At 39.8% G+C, this 17,116-nt stretch overlaps 1 protein-coding gene across 31 annotated transcripts in view; it reads right to left on the reverse strand.

Moving 5' to 3' along the window:
• The window catches only part of LOC111557991 (zinc finger protein 846-like), a 104,240-nt gene that overhangs the window by 72,696 nt on the left and 14,428 nt on the right, over positions 1-17,116 (reverse strand). For 27 of the 31 annotated variants that reach the window (XM_045045226.1, XR_006589938.1, XR_006589940.1 and 24 more), the window contains 2 exons: positions 10,508-10,658; positions 9,394-9,472 (listed from right to left, as the gene is read on the reverse strand). The gene's annotated coding sequence lies outside the window, so the exon portion shown is untranslated. The remainder of the gene's footprint in view (positions 1-9,393; positions 9,473-10,507; positions 10,659-17,116) is intronic. The other 4 variants (XR_006589959.1, XR_006589960.1, XR_006589941.1 and 1 more) reach the window with 1 other exon arrangement.

The raw sequence follows: 17,116 nt of genomic DNA on the forward strand, positions 1-17,116 counted from the left end.
GCCGAAGTTGGACGCTTAACCAACTGAGCCATCCAGGCGCCCCTGTGACATTTTATCACATATACAGATAGCTTCAAGTAACCATGCTCACAATCAGGATACAGAAAAATTCCATCTCCACCAAGAAACCCTTTCTTTTTTTTTTTTTTTTTTTAATTTTTCTTTTTAAAATTTACATCCAAGTTAGTTAGCATATAGTACAACAATGATTTCAGGAGTAGATTCCTTAATGCCCCTTACCCACTTAGCCCATCCCCCTCTCACAACCCCTCCAGCAACCCTCTGTTTGTTCTCCACATTTAAGTTTCTTATGTTTTGTCCCTCTCCTTTTTTTTACATTATTTTTGTTTCCCTTCCCTTGTGTTCATCTGTTCTGTGTCTTAAAGCCCTCATATGACTGAAGTCATACATTTGTCTTTCTCTGACTAATTTTGCTTAGCAATAATACCCTCTAGTTCATCCACGTAGTTGCAAATGGCAAGATTTCATTCCTTTTGATTGCCAAGTAATATTCCACTGTATGTATACACCACATCTTCTTTATCCATTCATCCATCGATGGACATTTGGGCCCTTCCCATACCTTGGCTATTGTTGATAGTGCTGTTATAAACACTGGGGTGCATCTGCCCCTTCAAAAGAGCGTACCTGTATCCCTTGGATAAATATCTAGTAGTGAAATTGCTGGATTGTAGCGTAGTTCTATTTTTAATTTTTTGAGGAATCTCCAGACTGTTTTTCCAGAGTAGCTGCACCAGTTTGCATTCCCATCAGCAGTGCAAAAGAGATCTTCTTTCTCTGCATCCTTGCCAATATCTTTAATTAATTTACTGATAAATTAAACATTAAACTAAAATCCATTTATTTTTGTGTATGGTGTAAGAAAGTGGTCCAGGTTCATTCTTCTGCATGCCGCTGTCCAGTTTTCCTAGCACCACTTGCTGAAAAGGCTGTCTTTATTCCATTGGGTATTCTTTCCTGCTTTGTCAAAGATTAGTTGGCCATACGTTTGTGGGTCCATTTCTGGGTTCTTTATTCTGTCCCATTGATCTGAGTGTCTGTTTTTGTGCCAGTACCATACTGTCTTCATGATTACAGCTTTGTAGTATAGCTTCAAGTCTGGGATTGTGATGCCTCCTGCTTTGGTTTTCTTTTTCAAGATTGCTTTGGCTACTTGGGGTATTTTCTGGTTCCGCACAAATTTTAGGATTGTTTGTTCTAGCTCTGTGAAGAATGCTGGTGTTATTTTGATAGGTATGGCATTGAATATGTAGATTGTTTTGGGTAGTATCAACATTTTAACAATATTTGGTCTTCCTATCCAGAAGCATGGAATATTTTTCCATGTTTTTGTGTCTTCTTCAATTTCTGTCATAAGCTTTCTATAGTTTTCAGTGTATACATTTTTCACCTCTTTGGTTAGATTCATTCCTAGGTAATTTATGGCTTTTGCTGCAATTGTAAATGGGATTGATTCCTTGATTTCTCTTTCTGTTGCTTCATCATTGGTGTATAGGAATGCAACCGATTTCTGTCCATTGATTTTATAATCTGAAACTTTGCTGAATTCATGGATCAGTTCTAGCAGATTTTTGGTGGAATCCATCATCTGCAAAGAGTTAAAGTTTGACCTCCTCCTGGCTGATCTGGATGCCTTTTATTTCTTTGTGTTGTCTGATTACTGAGGCTAAGACTTCCAATACTATATTGATTAACAGTGGCAAGAGTGGACATCCCTGTCTGGTTCCTGACCTTAGGGTAAAGCTCTCAGTTTTTCCCCATTGAGGATGATATTAGCGTTGGGTCTTTCATATATGGTTTATGATCTCAAGGTATGATCCTTCTATCCCTACTTTGAGGGATTTTATCAAGAAAGAATGCTGTATTTGGTCAAATGCTTTGTCTGCATATTGAGAGGGCCATGTGGTTCTTGTCCTTACTTTTATTGATGTGATGAATCACATTGATTGTTTTGTGAATATTGAACCAGCCCTGAATCCCAGGTATAAATCCCACTTGGTTGTGGTGAATAAATTTTTAATGTATTGTTGGATCCAGTTGGCTAATACCTTGTTGAGGAATTTTGCGTCCATGTTCATCAGGGAAACTGGTCTATAGTTCTTTTTAATGGGGTCTTTGTCTGGTTTTGGAATCAAGGTAATGCTGGCTTCATAGAAAGAGTTTGGAAATTTTCCTTCCATTTCTATTTTTTGGAACAGCTTCAAGAGAATAGGTGTTAACTCTTCCTTAAATGTTTGGTAGAATTCCCCTGGAAAGCCATCTGGCCCTGGACTCTTGTTTTTTGGGAGATTTTTGATTACTAATTTGATTTCTTTACTGGTTATGGGTCTGTTCAAATTTTCTATTTCTTCCTATTTCAGCTGATTTTTTAAAAATTTTTTCTTATTTTTCCTCTTTCAGTTTTGGTAATTAATATGTTTCTAGGAATTTGTCCATTTCTTCCAGATTGCCCATTTTATTGGCATATAGTTGCCCATAATAATCTCTTATTATTGTTTATATTTCTGCTGTGTTTGTTGTGATCTCTCCTCTTTCATTCTTGATTTTATTTATTTGGGTCCTTTCCTTTTTCTTTTGGATCAAACTGGCTAGTGGTGTATCAATTTTGTTAATTCTTTCAAAGAACCAGCTTCTGGTTTCACTGACCTTTGTTTCCTTCTAACCCATGTTATCCTTCTCCCAACCCATGGCAATGTGTTGTCACATAAGAAATTAATAAATTCAGAATCACAATAGTTATTTCATCTTGAGAAAATTCATGAAGATCCCATACATGAGACTTCTGAGGCACAGCAATCTTCTCTCTCTTGGCTTGGTTGATGGCTACAAATTTACTCTTTTTTAACGGTGTGTATATATTTTCATCAAATCTTTTCTATTTCCAATTTTTTCAAAGACAAATACAGAATAGAAATTACAACTATTAAGGTAGCAGAAATTAATCCAACATACTAGATATGACAATAAAAAATGAGATTGGTTGACAAACCAAAAGATATTTTCAGATTGGATTTTTTTTTTAATCCAGCTACATCCTATTTACAAGAGACACATCTAAAACTTAAGTACACTGAAGTTTAAATGAGAAAAATGGAGGGGCGCCTGGGTGGCGCAGTCGGTTAAGTGTCCGACTTCAGCCGGGTCACGATCTCGCGGTCCGTGAGTTCGAGCCCCGCGTCAGGCTCTGGGCTGATGGCTCAGAGCCTGGAGCCTGTTTCCGATTCTGTGTCTCCCTCTCTCTCTGCCCCTCCCCCGTTCATGCTCTGTCTCTCTCTGTCCCAAAAATAAATAAACGTTGAAAAAAAAAATTTAAAAAAAAATGAGAAAAATGGAGACATACATAACAAATACCAACAAAAGGAAACTGGCATGGCTTTATTAATAATACTTAATTAACAAACTATTAATGAGATTAAATTATTAATATTAAATTCAATTAAATAAATAATTTTTTAAGATTAAAAAATCTTTCTCCTTACTGTCTCCAATTTTTCTCCCACTTTGTCCCAAATCCATTTCAATCAGGCTTCTGTGGGCAGACCAAAGAATCAACTTTGACAAGGTCCTCAAGGACTTACATTGATATTTTGATATTTATTGTCAAATTCAGTCAGAAAAAAAGGGAGAAGAGCCAAGGAGGACTGCGTAGGGGGTCTCAGACCTCAGCACAGTCTGGCCAAGTTTGGGCCAAGCCAGTGAGGGGTTCTTGAGCCACAGACATCACTAGAAGACTAGAGACTTACCACCCACAGGAAGGGCTTACATGATTCCTCCTGCCAAGCTTACTCACTGCTAGGAGCAGTCTTAGCACAACACCAGAGGTAGGTCCTGGGATGGGTAGCAACCAGGGCCATCAGCCAACTAAGCCCCTAGGAGGCTATCTAAGGGGCAGGTTCTCATGGCCGCCACACCAGGAATAACCATACTCAGCTGGGAGTAATGAAAACTAACTAAGAGTAATAAAAAGTTCCTGGGGCACCTGGGTGACTCAGTTGGCTAAGTGCCTGACTTCTGCTCAGGTCATGATCTCAATGGTTCATGGGTTTGAGCCCCACGTCGGACTCTGAGCTGCCAGCTCAGAGCCTGGAGCCTGCTTCCGATTCCGTGTCTCCTTCTCTCTCTGCCCCTCCCCCATTCATGCTCTTTCTCTCAAAAATAAACAAACATTAACCAAAACAAAACAAAACAAAAAATAAAATAAAATAAAATAAAATATTCCTGATAGCTCCTCTGCCACAAAACTACAATCTCACTTTTTCTTTTTAAAGAATCTTTCTTCTTCTCACATTACATAAGTCTAGAAATAAGCAGTTCACGGCTGCTACAGCCACTCAAAGAAACCCCTGGGAAGCAAGGAGTCTTGCGTTCTAGATGCACCATCTCTACCTGTAGTTTCTGCCTACCGGTTACAGAGTAACCTCCTTCCAACTCCAAGCACTGTATCTCGTTTCTAGGCAGAATGGAGGAGGAAGGACCATGAACAAAAAGTGAAAATAACAAGATGGGACTGTCGCCTTTTTAAGAGCTCTCCTAGAAGCTGCGCCAGTGACTGCCTACCTGCCACGGGCCAGGGCTCTGGGACATGACTATTCCTTCAAAAAAGACTAAGAGAGAGAGGCGCCTGGGTGGCTCAGTCGGTTAAGCATCCAACTTTGGCTATGTCATGATCTCAATGGTTCCTGGGTTCGAGCCCCGCATCAGGCTCTATGCTGACAGCTCAGCATAGATTCTGCTGCTTCAGATTCTATGTCTCCCTCTCTCTCTGCCCCTCCCCTGCTCACGCTCTGTCTGTCTCAAAAATAAACATTTAAAAATGAATAAATAAACAAACAAACATTTAAAAAAATAAAAATAAACTAAAAAAAGAAAGACTAAGAGAGAGTGCTTGTTGGGTTTTGTTTTCGTTTGGTTGGTTTTGTTTTTACAGTGAACAATAACAAGTTGAGCAAAATCCAAGTTGTGAGAGGAAGAAGAATGGGGAGAATGGATGTAGAGGCAGCCAGCAGTGTCTGCCGCCCCAGACCAGAGAGAAAGTCCCAACAAATGCCAAAGAATCCATATCCTACAGATCACGGACTCTGACCACAAAGCCATCAGATGGGAAATGAAAAGGCAACTAAGAACTGGCACTGCATCTTGGAAACATATTCCTGAGCAGCCCATGAGTCCAAGAAGTTGTCAAAATGGAAATGAGACGGTATTTACAACTGAGCCATAATAAATAAAAATATTAACTATCACAACTTGTTCAATAATCTAGAGGGCATTTAGAGGGATATGAGTATTCTTGGGTATATATATTATGAAAGAAAAAACAAATTAATGAGCTAGGGGCCACCTTAAGAATGCAGCACAATGGCAATCTCCTGTTCACAAATGGATATGGCCTCGGTCTCTCTCAGAACGAGTTCTCTTGTGAACAGTAAGTGAAGATCCACACTCGAAGACCCTCCATATTCATTATCCTAACAGGACCTCCCTCCATTGGGCCCTCACATGCTTCACACAAGAATGAGTGCTTATGAAGGCTTTCACACCTTCTTCTGTGAAAAAAATATGACTTTCTGTGCAGGTATACAGTTCCTGCCCTGATTCTTTTGAGTTGAGCAAAGTGACTTTTGCCAGATGACTCCATTAAGTGTCTTTTATCCCAGAACTTCACAATTAAGATTTCTTAAAACCATTTTTATAACAAAATTATGCTCCAAATCCTCAATAAAGGGTATTTGTGGGATGGGAGAGATTTAATTATAGTTTGTGTGCCAGTAACATTATTTTGTTAATGTTAAATTTCATGACTATATTAATATTTTGATTATGGAGGAAAATGTCTGTGGGAAGGCAATTCTCCATGGGCAGCTCATGTTTGCACATCTTACTCTGTTCTGTACTATGTCTTCAAGGATGTTTATATAATATCCATAGACGGGGGCAGACTTTTTGTTGTTCAGTGTAATAAAGATAATGTCTCCTTCTGGGGCAAAGAACAAGAAGGTTTGTTTGCAGCTCCTTAGAAAAGCTTGGGGTTCCTCAGACAAATCCACTTCATGTCTCCCCTGTGGGTCTTGAGAGTCAAGAGGAATTGATGGCAACATGAAGCTTATACTGGCTGCTGTGCTGTAACAAAGTCCTTGATCTCTGATCCAGAAGTCTGGTGTCTTTGGCCAACATCCATGAAACTGTGGCAGGCTAATTTGTTAGCCTGTAAGTAGGAATTTGAGTTCCTGACAATGTCTTTGTTCTTAGGATAAATGTTAAAGGAGTCTTATGTCTGTAAAAGCTCAACCATAAAATAAAATTATACACACGCAAACACACACACACACACACACACACACACACACACACACAAAGCTATAACTGTCAAAAAATGTTGACAACTGGTGAATCTAAGTGAAGGAATGGACTTGGGGAATTTTCCCAACTAATACTATGAGGCTACCACATCACTGTAACCTTGTAATAACAATAACAAAAGGATGACAGGAGAAAGAAAACCTGCAGGCAATCTCACTCAAAGATGCAGAAATCCTATCATATTAGAAAACTAGGAAAAAAAAAAAAAAAAAAGGAAACTAGGAACAATGATGTGTGACAGATATGTTATCCAGGAATGCAGTTAATTTCACAGTGAAAAATAAACTGAAGTAATTTACTCCACAAACATGTTAGAAATGTTACATGTATTCATTCATTCATTCAACAAATACTTATTGAGTGCCTATTATGTGTCCATTGCCTACCATTGTTCTAGAGGTTTTGAAATACATCAGTAAACAAATATTACCATCTCAGGGGAAGCCGAACAAACATAAAATCCAACATCTGTTCATGAGAAAGAAGGCCAACACCTTAGATAACAAAATAAACTCTCTCATCCTAGTAAAGTTATCTACAAAAATGTTATAGAGAACACCACACTTAAAAGATGAAATATGAGAAAAAATGCCCTTTAAGATCAAGAAGAAGAAAAGAGTTCCTAGGACTTCTTCTAGTCAATAGGGTTCAAGCCACAGCCAGAGAGAGTCAGGCAACAAAATCATAAGAAAAGAATAAGGATTGAAAAGGAGCAAAAGAATTCTGCCTGTATTAGTAGATAAGATTATCTACAGAAAACCTCAAAAGATCTACGCATCAGTTATCAGAATAAGAGTAGAGCAAGTTTGCTACAAGCCAAACTCAACATAACAAAGACAATTATCTATGAGGACCAGCAAGATAGTACACCGCCAGCCCTTCTCCAGAAACCTTACAGCCTGATTTAGTTTGAAGTATCCAATGCCTATGAAAGAAACCAATTCAAGTTCTCATAAAAAGTCCAAAAAGACTTCTAAAGAACACAAGGGAAAGAACCAAATTAGACAGTGCAGCATCGAAACTACTGAGTAAAAGGAGGCAGACTCTGAAAAAGATGACAATGTCAAACTAAATAAAAAGCCCATCTGAATCCCAGTAAATGAGTTAAAAAGGGTCACACTCTTCAATCATTCATCCATTCCAAAAAAGGATTCATCAACTGAACTCCCACATCATTTGAGAAAAGATATTATTACTGTCCCCTACAAACAATGTCAAAATTGCAAGGGTAACTCAAAAGCTACATATTATGGATATATCCTACCACAATGGAGACTGTACTAGAGTTATCAAAATGCACGTCCAATGGCATCTCCTTTTATAACAGATACAGTTTAGTGAGATATAGTTTCATATCATAAGGCGCATCATTTTAAAATTCAAATGATTTTTAGTGAACTCACTGAGTTGTGTAACTATCAGCACAGACCCGTTTTAGAACGTTACTGTCAAAACCAACAAGATCCTTCATGTCTATTAAATGAGGTTGCCACCCCCAGCCCAAGCAAACACAATCCTGCTATCTGCCTCTATGGCTTTGCCTATTCTGGATATTCCAAATAAATGGAATCATACAATATGCAGTCCTTTGTGACTGGTTTCTTTCACTGAGCATAATGTTTTCAAAGTCCATCCATGTTGTAGCATGTACCAAAACTTCATTTCTTTGTATTGCCAAGTAGTGCCCTCTTGTGGGTAGTCAGGCTAGAGCTCCTATTGAAGGCTTTCCCACAGTTGCTGCAACAGTCAAGCTTCTCCCCACTATGGACTCTCCTGTGCGCCCCCAGATGGAATTTCCTGCCAAAGGCTTTGCCATAGTCATCACACAGTCCCTCTTGGCGTGCACTCACTTATGCACGGTCAGGTCATTGCTCCTGATGAAGGCCTTTCTACAGTCATTGCATTTATACAGTTTCTTCCAATTGTGCATCCTCTTAAGAACAGCAAGGACTCAAGCTGGATCTGAAGAAATTCCCACGTTGGTTGCAGTCATACAGTTTCTCTCCAGTGGGAGTTCACAAATGTGTTATAAAGGACGAATGAGGACCCAAAGCTTTCCCACACTGAAAACCGTCATAGGGTTTCTTGCCAGCCTGAGATCACACATGTGTCCTAAGGGATGAAGGATAACTAAACACTCTCCCACATTCTTTACATTCATTTCATTTCTCTCCTATGTAATTTCTCTTGGGTGAAACAAGGTTAGAATTCCTTCTGATGGTTTTACCACATAGACTACATTCATGGGGAATCTCTCCAGGTTGAGTTGGTGCCTGTTGGTTAAGGGATAAGTTGTAACTAAAGGCTTTCTCACTCTCAATGCACTCATGGAGACTCCCCCCACCCCATGAAAGTCTGCACTGTAAAAAAAGCAAATGCCTACATTAGAAAGTGCTGCCATTTCCAGGGCTTATGTACGGCTTCTGCTCTGTTCAAGTTCTTTTGAATTTTAAGTAAGGTGAGTGCTCTGCCACAAGGTCCAGAATGGAAGCTTCTCATGTATATTTTTCCTGATAATTACTTAAACAAAAACTGGGGCACCTGAGTGGCTCAGTTGGTTGGGCATCTGACTTCACTCAGGTCATGATCTCATAGTTCGTGAGTTAGAGCCCCACATCGGGCTCTGTGCTGACAGCTTGGAGCCTGGAGCCTGCTTCAGATTCTGTGTCTCCCTCTCTTTCTGCCTCTCCCCCTCTAACACTCTGTCTCTCAAACATAAATAAACATTTTTTTTTTAATTTTAAACAAAAACTGAATTATGTGTCAACATTCACTAAGTCGTATTAATGGATATGTTTACCTGTGGGAACTCTCCACAAATAAATACTGAAATTGGTTTAGAATGTTCTGCAAATTCATGATACTCAGAGACTCTCTGACTCAGAAACAACGTCTTCTGGGTGAAGGTCATTGGTCCCAAGTGTCTCCCCTGGTGGTTATGCTCTTCTGTGTCACAGCAACCCCAGCAGAGAACCAGCAATGCACCCTCAAGAGAGAGGCGTTCGGGAGCCTTACCCTTTTCCTGACAGAAGTTTTTCCCAAAGTTTATTCTGCTTTGCAGTGGTCTCTTTGGCTTTAAGTTGAAACTTTTGATCTGAAATTAACGGGGGAGAGGAGGACAGATATTTTTTTTAGAGAAATAAATTGTGAGGTAAAGGTGATTAAAAACAAAAATGTGGGGCACCTGGGTGGTTCAGTCGATTAAGCATCCGAATTCAGCTCAGGTCATGATATTATGGTTCATGAGTTCCAGCCCTGTATTGGGCTCTGTGCTGACAGTTCAGAGCCTGGAGTCTGCTTCAGATTCTGTGTTTCCCTTTCTCTCTGTTCCTCCCCTGTTCATGCCCCACCCCCCCACCCCCCCGCCTCTCTCTCTTTCTCACACACACACACACACACACACACACACACACAATAAATAAACATTAAAAAAATTTTTAGAAACAAAAACAAAGAAGGGTGCCTGGTTGGCTCACTCGGTTAAGCATCCAACTCCTGACATTGTCTCAGGTCATGATCTCACACTTCATGAATTCAAGCCCCACACCAGGCTCTGCTCTGGCAGTACAGAATCTGCTTGGGATTCTCGCTCTCTCCTTCTCTCTCTGTCCCTATCCTGCGCTCTTTCTCTCAAAATAACTAAACTAAAAAAAAAAAAAAAAAAAAAAGAACAAAATAGATTTTTAAAAAAGAACAAAATAAACCAATACATTAAAAAAAAAAAAAAAAGAGGGGCCAAGATGGTGGAAGGGCATGCAAGTTTTTTTTGCACCTCTCCTCCCTGAAATGCAGCCAGGTCAACACTAAAACCATCCTGCACACCTAGAAAACTGACTTGAGGATTAACACAACCTGAACCACAGAACTCAACAGGTACACAGAGCAGAGAGGTGAACTGGGGGGAGAGAGAAGCCACAGACGGCAGGGAGCTGTTTTTGCTCGTGGAGAGAGGACAGACATGGGAGGAGAGTATGGGAACCCACCCCCATGCCCGAAAAGAGCAGATGAGAAAAGAAAGAGTACACAAGGGACTGAACAAAAAAGGGAGATAGGAGAAAGCAGAGGGTTTAAATTCCATTAACACTCTATAAATAGGGGGAGCAAAGAGTCTGAAACTCCAGCTCATTACCTGGCAGTGCTCTGGTAGGAAGGGCGAATCCCCAGGAGTGGAGTGGAGTCCAGGAGATTCTTGGGCCACATGAGGAGGGGCAGTTCCCCTGGTGGGAGGACATTTAGTAGAGGCTGTGTGGCCACCCCACAGGCAAAGGTCCTAGCAGGCCCTGGAGAACAACCACATTTGCTGGTGTTGGAAAAAGGACATTAAGGGGGAAACCTGGTGCCACATGTGTGTTGTAATTTACCATAATCCCCGAAATGCTGCTGCTACATGATTGTGTGAACTTTTTCTGGGGCAGACTGGCACCCAGCTGCAGTCTCTGGGCATTGGCAGCAGCATGGTCCTGTGAACGTTCCTGGGGGCAGCTGTGCACTGGCCATTCCTCAGTGAGACCCTCCCCCAGAAGGTCTGAGCAGGTCAAAGCCACAGTCCCTCAGAAGTGAGGGGCTGGGAAACACAGCCCCATATGAGATAAAACTCAGGACGGAGGTGCCACCTGGCAGCCTGATGGATTGGTCAAGGACAGTGTAAAAGCAGGAATTGGACAGAAGCCAGAGACAAAGAAAGGGTGAGTGATTGCCGGTCGGGAAAGCACAGAATTCTGATAGTGGAGACTGGGTAGCTGGGCGACGCCACTTTCACCCCCTCCTGTTCATGCGCCATTTTCACCCCTCCTGTGGTGCATGCACCACAACAATCCACCCCAGTAAGCTAAGCAGTGCCATCTAATGGAGAACGGAGCCATTACACTAAGCCCCGCCCATCTGGGCCAACCTTGCTCTTCAGGAACACCACAAGTCTCTCCTGCTTAGTTTATGGACTATAAAGGGCTTCATAGTTTGACTTCTAGGGGAAACCAATGTAATTTCAATCCTATTTGTCTGTTTGCTGGTCCATCTAGTCAGTTTTTTTAATTTTTCTTTTCTTATTCTTGAATACAGAAAGAGAAAAAATGTATTTTTATTTTCCATTATTAAAAATGTTTTTTTTCTAATATATTTTTTACTTTTTTGTAAATTTTTCAAATTCATTTTACTTCATTTCATTTTATTCTATTTCGTTGTATTCATTTTTTTCAAATTTTCAAACATTTTCCTCTTTTTTCCTTTCTTTTCTTATCCTTCCCTTTTTTCTCTAATCTATCAAGCTCCTTTCAACAACCAGACCAAAACACACCTAGGATCTAGCATCCTTTGATTTTTTTTGTGTTGCTTTTAATTTTTTAATTTTAATTTGTTTTACCTTATTAATTCTTTTCATTCCTTCAAAATGATAAAACGAAGGAATTCACCCAAAAAGAAAGAACAGGAAGAAATGACAGTCAGGGAATTAACCAACACAGATACATGCAAGATGTCTGAACCAGAATTTAGAATAGTGATAATAAGAATACTAGCTGGGGTTGAAAATAGATGAGAATCCCTTTCTGAGGAGATAAAAGAAGTAAAAAGCTAGTCAGGATGAAATAAAAAATGCTATAACTGAGCTGCAATCTCAAAGGGATGCCACGGTGGCAAGGATGGATGAGGTAGAACAGTGAATCAGAGATATAGAGGACAAACTTATGGAGAACAATGAAGCAGGAAAAAAAGGCGAGACTAAGGCAAAAGAGCACAATTTAAGAATTAGAGAAATCAGTGACTTATTAAAAAGGAACAACATCAGAATCATAAGGGTCCCAGAGATGAAGAGAGAGAAAAAGGGGTTGAAGGGTTATGTGAGCAAATCATAGCAGAAAACTTTCCTAACCTGGGGAAAGACACAGACATCAAAATCCAGGAAGCACAGAGGACTCCCATTAGATTCAACAAAAACACCATCAAAAAGGCATATCTAGTCAAACCTACAAAATACTCAGGCAAGGAAAGACTCATGAAAGCAGCAAGGGAAAAAAAGTCCTTAACCTACAAGGGAAGACAGATCAGGTTTGCAGCAGACCTACACACAGAAACTGGGCAGGCTAGGAAAGAATGGCAGGATATATTCAATGTGTTGAATCAGAAAAATATGCAGGCAAGAATTGTTTATCCAGCAAGGCTGTCATTCAAAATAGCAGGAGACAAAGTTTCCCAAACAAAAATTAAAGGAGTTCGTGACCACTAAACCAGCCCTGCAAGAAATTTTAAGGGGGACTCTCTGAGGGGAGAAAAGACAAAAAAAAAAAAAAAAAAAAAAAAAAGAGAGAGAGAGAGAGAGAGAGAGAGAGACACCAAAGCAACAAAGACTAGAAAGGACCAGAGAACACCATCAGAAACTCCAACTCTACAGACAACATAATAGCAATAGATTCACATTTTTCAGTACTCACTCTAAACGTCAATGGACTAACTGCTCCAATCAAAAGACACAGGGTAACAGAATGGATAAGAAAACAAGATCCATCTATATGCTATTTACAAGAGACCCACTTTAGACCTAAAGACACCTTCAGATTAAAAGTAAGGGATGGAGAGCCATATATCATGCTAATGGTTGCCAAAAGAAAGCTGGAGTAGCCATACTTATATCAGATGATGTAGACTTTAAAATAAAGAGTTGTAACAAGAGATGAAGAAGGGCGTTATATCATAATTAAGGGGTCTATCCAACAAGAGGATCTAACAATGTAAACATTTTGGAAGCACCCAAATACATAGATCAATTAATCACAATCATAAAGAAACTCATTGATAATACCATAATAGTAGGGAAATTCAACACCCCAGTTACAGTAACAGATATCTAAACAGAAAATCAAAAAGGAAACAATGGCTTTGAATGACACACTGGACTGGATGGACTTACAGATATATTCAGAACATTTCATCCTAAAGCAGCGGAATTCACATTCTTCTCCAGGGCACATGGAACTTTCTCCAGAAGAGATCACATACTGGGACACAAACCAGCCCTCAAAAAGTACAAAAAGATCGAGACATATCATGCATATTTTCAGAACACAAGGCTGTGAAACTCGAAATCAACCACAAGAAAAAATGTGGAAAGATAAATACTTGGAGACTAAAGAACATTCTACTAAAGAATGAATGGGCTAACCAGGAAATTAAAGAGGAAATTAAAAAATACATGGAGGCCAATGAAAGTGATAACACCACAGCCCAAAACCTCTGGGACGCAACAAAGGCAGTCATAAGAGAGAAGTATAAAATAGCAATCCAGGCCTTCCTAAAAAAGGAAGAAAGGTCTCAGATATACAACCTAACCTTACACCTCAAAGAACTGGAAAAACAACAGCAAATAAAACCCAAAACCAGAAGAAGATAGTTAATAATAAAGATTAGAGCTGAAATCAATGCTATCAAAACCAAAAAACAGTAGAATAGATCAATGAAACCAGAGCTGGTTCTTTGAAAGAATTAACAAAATTGATAAACCCTTAGCCAATTTGATCCAAAAGAAAAAGTAAAGGGCCCAAATAAATAAAATCAAGAATGAAAGGGAGAGATCACAACCAACACAGCAGAAATAAAAACAATAATAAGAGAATATTGTGCGCAATTATACACCAATAAAACGGGCAACCTGGAAGAAATAGAGAAATCCTAGAAACATATAAACTACCAAAACTGAAAGAGGAAGAAATAGAAAATTTGAACAGACTCGTAAATAGTAAAGAAATCGAATTAGTAATCAAAAATCTCCCAAAAAACAAGAGTCCAAGGCCAGATGGCTTTCCAGGGGATTTCTACCAAACATTTAAGGAAGAGTTAACACCTATTCTCTTGAAGCTGTTCCAAAAAATAGAAATGGAAGGAAAACTTCCAAACTCTTTCTATGAAGCCAGCATTACCTTGATTCCAAAACCAGACAAAGACCCAACTAAAAAGGAGAACTATAGACCAATTTCCCTGAACAGGATGCAAAATTCCTCAACAAGGTATTAGCCAACTGGATCCAACAATACATTAAAAAAATTATTCACCACAACCAAATGGGATTTATACCTGGGATTCAGGTTCAATATCCACAAAACAATCAATGTGATTCATCACATCAATAAAAGTAAGGACAAGAACCACATGACCCTCTCAATAGATGCAGACAAAGCATTTGACCAAATACAGCATTCTTTCTTGATAAAATCCCTCAAAGTAGGGATAGAAGGATCATACCTTGAGATCATAAACCATATATGAAAGACCCAAAGCTAATATCCTCAATGGGGAAAATCTAAGAGCTTTACCCCTAAGGTCAGGAACAAGATAGGGATGTCCACTCTTGCCACTGTTATCAACATAGTATTGCAAGTCTTAGCCTCAGTAATCAGACAACACAAAGAAATAAAAGGCATCCAGATCGGCCAGGAGGAGGTCAAACTTTTCACTCTTTGAGGGTGACATGATACTCCATATGGAAAGCCCAAAAGATTCCACCAAAAACCTGCTGAAACTGATCCATGAATTCAGCAAAGTCGCAGGATATAAAATCAATGCACAGAAATCGGTTGCATTTCTATACACCAACAATGAAGCAACAGAAAGAGAAATCAAGGAATCGATCCCATTTACAATTGCAGCAAAAGCCATAAAATACCTAGGAATAAATCTAACCAAAGAGGTGAAAAATGTATACCCTGAAAACTATAGAAAGCTTATGACAGAAATTGAAGAAAATACACACAAAATGGAAAAATATTCCATGCTCCTGGATGGAAAGACCAAATATTGTTAAAATGCTGACGTGACCCAAAGCAATCTACATATTCAATGCAATACCTATTAAAATAACACCAGAATTCTTCACAGAGCTAGAACAAACAATCCTAAACTTTGTAGGGAACCCATACCCATATCCTTTGTGTGGAACTTTGTAAAGACCCCCAAATAGCCAAAGCAATCCTGAAAAGGAAACCCAAAGCTGGAGGCATCACAATCCTGGACTTCAAGCTGTATTACAAAGCTGTAATCATGAAGACAGTATGGTACTGGCACAAAAACAGACACTCAGATCAATGGGACAGAATAAAGAACCCAGAAATGGACCCACAAACATATGGCCAACTAATCTTTGACAGAGCAGAAAACAATATCCAATGGAATAAAGACAGCGTCTTTGGCAAATGGTGCTGGGAAAACTGGACAGCGACATGCAGAAGAATGAACCTGGACCACTTTCTTACACCATACACAAAAATAAACTCAAAATGGATGAAAGACCTAAATGGAAGACAGGAAGGCATCAAATCCGAGAGGAGAAAGCAGGTAAAAGTGTCTTCAACCTCGGCCGCAGCAACTTCTTACTCGACACCTCTCCGGAAGCAAGGGAAACAAAAGCAAAAATGAACTATTGGGACTGCATCAAAATAAAAAGCTTCTGCACAGCAAAGGAAACAATCAGCAAAACTAAAAGGCAACCGATGGAATGGGAGAAGATATTTGCAAATGACATATCAGACAAAGGGTTAGCATCCAAAATCCATAAAGAACTTCTCAAACTCAACACCCAAAAAACAACTAACCCAGTGAAGAAATGGGCAAAAGACATGAAGAGACACTTCTCCAAAGAAGACATCCAGAGGGCCAACCGACACATGAAAAGATGTTCAGCGTCACTCATCATCAGGGAAATACACATCAAAACCACAGTGAGATACCACCTCACACCTGTCAGAATGGCTAACATTAACAACTCGGGCAACAACAGATGTTGGCGAGGATGTGGAGAAAGAGGATCTCCTTTGCATTGCTGGTGGGAATGCAGGCTGGTGCAGCCACTCTAGAAAACAGTCTGAAGGTTCCTCAAAAAATGAAAAATAGAACTACCTTATGACCCAGCCATTGCACTACTAGGTATTTATCTAAGGGATACAGGTATGCTGTTTCGAAGGGACACATGCACCCCAGTGTTTATAGCAGCACTATCAACAATAGCCAAAGTATGGAAAGAGCTCAAATGTCCATTGATGGATGAATGGATGAAGATGTGGTATACGCACACACACACACACGCACATGAACACAATGGAGTATTACTTGGCAATCAAAAAGAATGAAATCTTGCCATTTGCAACTATGTGGATGGAACTAGAGGGTATTATGCTAAGCAAAATTAGTCAGAGAAAGACAAATATCATAGGACTTCACTCATGAGGACTAAAGATACAAAACAGATGAACATAAGGGAAGGGAAGCAAGAATAACGTAAAAACAGGGAGGGGGCCAAAACATAAGAGACTCTTAAATATAGAGAACAAACACAGGGTTGCTGGAGGGGTTGTGGGAGGAGGGTTGGGCTAAATGGGTAAGGGGCATTAAGGAATCTACTCCTGAAATCACTGTTGCACTATATGCTAACTAATTTGGATGTAAATTTAAAAATAAATAAATTATTTTTTAAAAAGGGGGGGGGGTTCCTGGCTGGCTCAGTTGGTAGAACATGCAACTCTTGACCTCTGGGTTGTGAGTTCAAGCCCCATGCTAGGTGCAGAGATTACTTAAATAAACTCTTAAGGGGCGTCTGGGTGGATCAGTCGGTCAAGCATCCGACTTCAGCTCAGGTCATGATCTCACTGCTTGTTGAGTTCGAGCCCCTCATCAGGCCTTGTGCTGACAGCTCGAAGTCTGGAGCCTGCTTCAGATTCTATCTCTGTCTCTCTTTCCTCCCCTGCTCACTCTCTGTCTC

Source organism: Felis catus, chromosome A2 (assembly GCF_018350175.1).
Source record: "Felis catus isolate Fca126 chromosome A2, F.catus_Fca126_mat1.0, whole genome shotgun sequence".
NCBI classification, from domain to species: domain Eukaryota; kingdom Metazoa; phylum Chordata; class Mammalia; order Carnivora; family Felidae; genus Felis; species Felis catus.